The sequence below is a fragment of the Acomys minous genome, assembly GCF_964271855.1.
Source record: "Acomys minous genome assembly, chromosome: 4".
NCBI lineage: Eukaryota > Metazoa > Chordata > Mammalia > Rodentia > Muridae > Acomys > Acomys minous.
The window spans coordinates 126,297,358-126,305,587 of NC_140486.1; the positions used below are offsets into that span (position 1 = coordinate 126,297,358).

An 8,230-nucleotide genomic window follows, 5' to 3' on the forward strand; every position below is an offset into this window, starting at 1 on the left:
CGTTTATTTCAATAATTGCTTGAAATTTTACACACACACAGACACACACAGGCACACACACACGCAGACACACACAGACACACACAGGCACACACACACACAGACACACACAGGCACACACAGACACACACAGACACACACAGGCACACATACAGACACACACAGGCACACATACACACACAGACACAGACACACACAGACACACACATACATACACACACAGACAGACATACACAGGCACACACACACACATACACACACAGGCACACACAGACACACACAGACACACACACAGACACAGACACACACACAGGCACACACAGACACACACAGGCACACACAGACACACACAGACACACACAGGCACACACACAGGCACACACACAGACACAAACACAGACACACACCTAGGCACACACAGACATACAGAAACACACACACACAGACACACACAGACACATGCACAGACACACACACAGACACACACACACACAGATACACACACACAGACACACAGACACAGACACACACAAGGCACACACAGACACACACACACAGACACACACACAGGCACACACAGACACACAGACATACAGAAACACACACACAGACACAGACAGACACAGGCACAGACACACTCACAGACACACACACAGACACACACAGACACACACACAGACACACACACACAGACACACACAGATATACACACACACACAGCACACACGCACTTCCCATCCCCACAGGGAATTAAAACACAAGCACTGAACAGACTCACTCTCTGGATAAACTTTAATTTGTGTTTATTTAGAAACTGGTTGCTTTCAACAACATGTACTACTCACTCTCTTACTGACCCAGTCTGAGCAGTTGAAATGAATAACTCATCAAGAGGCACACAAAATCAAAATGAAAGCGTATCGAATGCAGGTGCACGCTGGCCGTTCATTGAATTCTGGTGACCACCAGTAGTGTCCTTACTTCTTTGGAGATTCAGGTCTGGGAGGTTGCTGTGGAGGTGAATTATTTTTGTCTATCTTCACAGGACCCAGAGGTCAACAGAGAGAAGTAGCTGTCTCTGCGACGGCAGCCCCGACCGCACCGCCCTTCCCCGCCGCATCTTCCACATGAGGGTGGCTCCTTCATACTGCTCGCCGTGCTGCAAGCTGGAATGCCTCTCTTCTCCAGCTCTTACTCCATTTTCATAAAATGCCAGGGAACTGGAAGTCCAGAACAAATTTCATGGTGAAACTCAACACATTGAAAAGAGCCTTTGTTTTGTTCTTCTGGTCACACCTGGCCAATGTTTTGGTTTTCATCCCCCCTGTGTAAACCATGTAGAATGTAAACTTTGAAGGTATAGCCGGTCCCCCTCACTTCCCAGACTCCGGTTTTCTCCACCTGTGCTCTTTCTTCCTGCCCACTCACATGCCTGAAGCTCCTCCACAGTCAGGGAGGGCTTGGGAGGGAAGGGGGTATATGCTATTAGTAAACTGACAATGTCACTTGTTAAGGTCTGTAAGGCATGTCACACTCGTGGAGATTGACAATGGTAAATGCATTCTTTTAGGACACGATGTGCAAAGCCCTATCCCTCCAGCTCCTCTGCGCTAGAACTGCTCAATCCCTACCCCACCATGTGGCCTGTAGAATAGAATTTAAGACAAAGTCAAAGCCATCTTCCTTTTACTGGGATCACTTCAAGCCCAGGGAAATTACATACAGTCTTTCTCCCATCAAACAATGGGGAAGCCTCCTTCATGTTCTGCTGACTGGAGACAGCAGTCATCCACCTGTAAGGTATTTCCGGTGTGGGAGCATTTGCAGGGGCCTGACAGGAGATGCTGCATGCTGATCAGCCTTTGAGGTAGGCAGGAGCAAGTCCTATCATTCTAAGGCATGCCATCTTGGCATTTACTTCTTCAAGTTACCTGATACAGATCAGTAGGTGGGTATTAAAATGGGAGGAGTAGATCAGTATACTTTAAGTTAATGTATTTTAAAGACATATTACAATGATGCAGCTCGGGATACACATTAGTGGTAGAGTGCTTGCTTAGAGTACAGTAGACCCTGGAGTTAATATTCACCACTGGACAAATAAGGAGATAGCATATACCATCAATCTGAGGGGTGTGTGTGTGTGTGTGTGTGTGTGTGTGTGTGTGTGTGTGTCTGTGTGTGCATGCCTATGTGTCTGTGTGTCTCTGTACACAGTGTGTGTCTATGTGCCTATGTATGTGCATGTCTGTGTACATATGGATGTGTGCGTGTTCATGTGTGTGTGTATGTCTGTGTGTGTGCATGTCTGTGTGTCTGTATTTGTGCATGTTTGTGTGTCTCTGTGTGCAAAGTGTGTGTTTTTGTGTGTGTATGTGTGTGTGTGAAGCACAGAAAATTTCTAGAAGGGTCATCACTTAAGTGTTGTGCTAAACAAAGACTTCTGGTAATATTGGGTTTGCTATGAGAATACTATTTCTAGAATTAGTTGTTAAATTAAAACTTATAAAAGAAATTGGATTAGCTTCCTGGATAATCGCTTAGCTTGGACTCCTCCTTTCTGGTCCATAATTTACATGAGGAAAGCAGGTGAAAAACTTCATCTTGCTGAGTTCATCAGTATCTCATCACCATCTGATTGAGTCTTGAATGGTAGGGTTTTTGTTTGTTTGTTTGTTTTGTTTGTTTTGTTTTGGTATAACATCATATAAGGAATCTATGAAGAATTTAAATTAAAATTCATAGAGTAAAATAGTCTGACAAATTTATATTAATAGCAAAAACTTCTGACTTAGGGATACATTGGTGGGATCACCAAGTGGACACCTGCATCTCTGCTTTGCCTGCATGGCTTTGCTCAGGTCCGTTCTGTGCGTGGGCTATTGACACATTCCCAAAGCTCCAGGTTTCACATCTTCGCCAACTCTGGTTACTGACGCTCAGTCACTGACACATTCACACAGGTTTAATTGTTGTGTCTTCAGCAACTCTTGGCTTGTGCCGCAGCTGCCTCCTTCCCGCTCACCTGAGGAAACCCTCCAATGAGGACTCTCTTGGCACAGCTCAATCTTCACAGTCAGGAGATGCCTTAGGAACCAGCTTCTGCTTCCCCAGGGGTAGGGTAGGCAGCTATGCTGGCCCACACAGTCACCTCTTCCGTTTTCCATTTCGTTTTAACCAAAGCTGGATCAGATTTGACCTTACTCCCATTTCCTTCTCTGGCCAACATTTTTATACTAGCCTCATCCACTCACTCCTGCTGCAGCACTGAGCGGTACACAGATAAAATAAAAATGGCGATGTCGAACCTGCTGAGTTTTTATGAAACATGGAATGCTTATCAATACACCTGGCAGGGACGCTATGAGGGTACTTCTAGCTTCTTGGTTTCTTCTTTCTTATATCATGCAGGTGTTTTTCGGTCTTGCAAAACTCCAAAAAGGTTAAGGCTTTAAGTCGGGAATGCGATTAACTTGATGCCAAGAGATGTGCTTCCTGGGAGATGGAAATGATGCTCTCTGGGAAGGATGAGGCTGGTGAGGGTTGGGGCAGATTTAAGGAGGGTTGGGAGGTAGGGAAGTCTGTGGCAGACAACTGTTACCTGCAGGAGCTCCACATGCCGACGACCGACCTTACCCCATCGTGCGTTAGAATCCGACGGTAAGCTTACCTTCCATCTGAATCCATTACATGAAAGTTTAAAAGGGCTACAGGAAAGCACAAGAAAAAGTCTAAACCCCACCCCACTGTGTGTATGATTGCTTTCCAGTGTGAATTCACTCCCAGAGGCATCATAAGCTAAGAAACCAGGACAGTGGAAGGAGCACTAAGGAGAAGACAGGTGGTTGTATTTCCCTAGCTCTGAACTGTCCCACTGGCTGAGCTGTCTCTCCTCCACCCTTTCTTATCTGCCAGTCCCTTCCTGTCCTTGCTCATGCCTGCCTGCTGTCACCAACCTCAGGCTCCTGGCCAGCTCAGGGTTCATTTCTGTTACCTTGTGTGTCTCTTCTACTGTGACCCCTGGGACAAGTCACGCTGCAGAGAGTGCTCTGCCAAGTGAGCTTTCCTTCTCTTAGGAACACTCTCTTGCATGCACTTAACTTTCCAGGGCACATCCCAAGCCTTTGTGTGTGTGATTCCTTGAACTTGTTGAATGGTGGGACTGTTTCCTGTGTGCTGCTTCTGTGCCCTTCCCTTTTCCTAATTCTTCTTGCTCTCCTCCACCACCCCACCCCCTCCCCTCCCCCTCCCCCCCCCTCCTGTGTTGGTGCTTGCACCCAGAGCTTTGCATATGCTAGGCAGGCAAATGGCCAGTGAACTACTTGCTTTGCCCTCTTTTTTTCTAGTAACATTAATGACTCCATGAATGTCTTTCTCTTCTGCTATTGTGAGACCGAGGCTGATAAAATTTCACCCTCCTGGACTAGATTAAGTGAGATCTCACTGCCATCTTTAGCTGTCAAAATCACCTTTACTCCAGTGCTCAAATGAAAAGCAAAAACAAATGAAAGCTTTTTTAGGGTTTTTTTTTTTGGTCCTTGCATCAACAGACATGAGCTACCTGTGTTCTTTCTAAATGACAATATTCTTTTATCTGTTCCATTTTATATATTTACAAAACTTTAGTCTTAAGTGATAGTTAAAGTTTTCTCTTATTAAAAATATGGTATTTGAGGATAAACATTGTGCTACATTCTTACTTCTATCAACCCTGTTTCAGACCTTACTTTGTGGAGTGCACAGTGCATGTCACAAATGGTATTTGGAGGCTAAATGATAAGCCCCGCCCCTTAAGGTTTTTTGCTGCATTATTATATTATTTCGTATAAGGTGGTGTACTCTACCCACCAAGCCCCAGGAATTGCAAGAATTTTCTGCACTATTTCCACAGAGATATTTTTTTTTCAAGACAGGGGTTCTCTGTGTAGCCTTGGCTGTCCTAGACTCACTTTGTAAACTAGGCTGGCCTCGAACTCATAGCGATCCACCTGCCTCTGCCTCCCAAAGTGCTGGGATTAAAGGCGTGCACCACCACGCCCAGCTCCACAGAGCTATTTTAATAGGGCACACCCTGTACATCAAGCCCTGCTCTAATTGCTCAGGATGGGAAAGTGTATTCTCACTGGCCCAGAATAATCTGTCCTTGGTGTTAGAGGAAGACTCACTAGCTCCCCTAAACCATGCTACCTGATAACTATGAAAATCGGAGCAGTAAGCCTTATAGCAAAAAAAAAAAAAAAAAAAAAAAAAAAAAAAAAAAAAAGCTAGGTATGGGATAACAATTGAGATGTAATATGAATAAAGTAATAAAATATTTAAAAAAAATAGTGCCCACTGGTTCATGCACTGTAACTCTTTTGTTCCTAGTCCCACAGCCCATCTCTGGAGTACACAAAGTTGAAATCCCAAATAGGTCCCAAATAGGCTTCATATTCCCCAGTGAGTTTCAACTTAGGGTCATGTGCCCAGTTTCACAAATAGGGCTTTGCTGAGCTGCTGACAAGGAAGCTAAGCATTGTCTTTCTGTTGACACCTCATGCAAGCCTACCCGTCAATCGAGTTGTGCTGCACACAGTGACGGGACTGGTACATCTCGAGACTTTTGCTTACCTCTTACAGCACGATGAGGCTTGCTTTGCCACACCACTTCTCAATCCCCCACCACCCATGCTTCTGCCTGCATCTGGCTATGTGACACTTCAGAGAACAGGGCACTAGGTACACTAGGAAACTTGCAGCCTTAGAGGATTTAACCCCCTCCCAACACTTTTCAGGCACTTCCATTGAACCTCAAATAAATACTTGTTGTACTTACTTGTGTTTTCACCTTTAGTGGTGTTTTATAATAAACAAATTGACTATTCATTAGTGTAATGTTGTACAATTTTCTAATCATCTCTATTTTTATTAATATTCTACTTCTATCTCTATGTTTATTGATCATTGATACTGCCTCTGAAGTGCTTGCAGAATTGAATTATATTATTGATAATTACTCATTTGCTTCATGTGTGCCTCTCTCATTCATTGTGAAGTCCCAGGGACAGAACCCAGATTCATTTCAGCACTGTGGTTCCACACTAAATGCCCAGGGAATGCTCAACTCATAAATACATATACACTGCTGGTTTTTCTAACTAACCTCTCGCCTGTTACACGAATATTGAAAAGTGTTTGTTCTCCCTGGCCTTTGGAATCCATTAAGAGATCTTCTACAATTAAACCCCTTCTCTGATGGGGGGCAGTCCATTCCAGGAGAAGGATTTGCTATCTGTTTGCTGTACTTCCACTCCCAGTGAGGTATATAAGTGGAGACCAGGGTCATCTACCCAGGAAATTGGCACTAGAAATGCCAGTTGGTGGGAACATGGCATTTTCCTGCCAGTTCAGTACGAGAGACGGCTGAGGATAGCAGTTTTTGAATTTCAGGCTAGAGTTCATAAAGTTTCTAGCTGGACACTGTGAAAGGCAGGAGTAGGCCCGGTGAGTAGGACGTTATCACTTACTTCACAGTTAAAGGTCAGGGGTCAACATGAGCAAATGGAAAGGACACTGGTCTAGACAAGCTCTGTCGTTTTCTGCTTGCGTGCCTCCCTTCCAGCAAGCCCGTTGCCTGGAAGCCTTGTTTCCCATCTCTGCAATGAGAGGTGTTTTGTGGGATCCCATGACGATGCAGACTATCGAGTCAGCCTTGGGCTCCTCGTTAGCTTGGCACGCTTCTTTTGGTGACTGCGTAGAAGTCACAGGTTCCCGATTAGCAGCAGCGCTCACGTACGTTTTCCAGTTTGCTTTGATAGAACATTATTACCATTTAACTTTGCTCTTTGGGAAATCAGATTCTGTCTAATTCAACAGTTCCAGGAAATGGCTACCACGAGTCCAACTGGTGTGAGCCCCCTTCCTGTGGTGCTCTGTCCTGCGGAGGAGGCAGGTGGTGCTGATGATAGTGGTGGGCGATGGAGTACAGAGGACACTTCCACAGTGATTCCATCATCTCGGACAAGGAATTGGGCAGAAACACACGGACAAGGACAATGGTAACCTAAGGAGGGACGTTGTCTTTCAAAAGATGTACTTCCAAGGGAAGAAGCATGCGTGAACAAGGGACATTTCCCGCAGCTCAAAGATGAGACTGCAGAAAGCATTTGGGTCCTTTGCATGGCACAGGCTTCCTCCTGCATCCTGCGTGGTCCATGTAATTCTACATACAACTTCATGCATAAGCTATCTCATTAGCATCTTGATTTCTAAGCAGGAGTATGCTTTAGTGTTGTAATGAACCCCCGGTGACCTTGGGGGATATTTTGCAGGTCTTGTCTGTACCTGTGACTTTAGCCAGTTTTAGCCTGCCTGTGCACGGGGCTTTCCAGCCTTCATCTCTGCTGACAGCTTTATCTCATATATTGATTTTTTTCCCCCGCACCGCTGTAAGGCCTTCAGGACCTCACTCTACCCTAGTGCCTCATCAAAGGCAGGGTCAAGGGAACCATGGAAAGCAATAGCCCCCTCCCAGAATGGCTGCACTTGGTTTTATTTCGTGGATAAGCCTTGTTTGCTGGGAAGTCATTACTTTCAACAACCCTTCATCTTCAGCTTACCCCCAGAACTTACCTGTGGTCTGTCCCCCAACAAACATTTGTGGGGCACTCCCCAGGCTTTGCCGCTGGTAAGAAGCACAGACCACTGTAGTACAGTCACAGATGGCTCCCTCAGAAAGTCCGCGAAGGCTTCTGTCTCCCGTCATCGTCGCTGTGGTTGGAGGCCCTCCCTCTGAGGTGCATCTGTATCAGAGCCTTGCACGCAGGACCGTGTTTGACTGTCTCAAATAATGCAACGTCAGAGTTGCAGTCACTGATGCAGAACCTGTCTCTGAGTCAGCAGCCTCCTCTCCCCCTAGGAAATCCTCAAGTATGTAATTGCATTGCACTCGTTTTGACCACTAAGGTGCTCATAATCACCTTAATCTTGTCGGCTATCAGAAAAAGTAGGAAGCGACATTTTCACTTTTTGATGACATAAAATTCTTTGAGCTGGAGAGAAGGGAAAAAAAAGATCTCCAGAAGGACAGGAGAGACGGGATTTAATACAAAGGAAACTGCGATTTATTTAAAGCAACCCAGACTGTAGACAATTGCCAAGCTTCAGACGTTGAAACGCTTACCGAGGTGGTTATTTGGAATCGTGCCATATAAGCAGGCTGGTAATTGATTTCACCTTTAAATCACTTGAC

General features: G+C 45.3%; 1 long non-coding RNA gene across 1 annotated transcript; it reads right to left on the bottom strand.

Moving 5' to 3' along the window:
* Positions 1–786: 786 nt before the first annotated feature.
* LOC311595562 lies at positions 787–7,829 on the bottom strand. Its single transcript, XR_014778486.1, has 2 exons — positions 7,612–7,829; positions 787–1,220 (listed from the first exon to the last, which is right to left on the bottom strand). It is a non-coding gene; the product is annotated as an uncharacterized lncRNA (long non-coding RNA).
* Between the last annotated feature and the right edge of the window lie 401 nt (positions 7,830–8,230).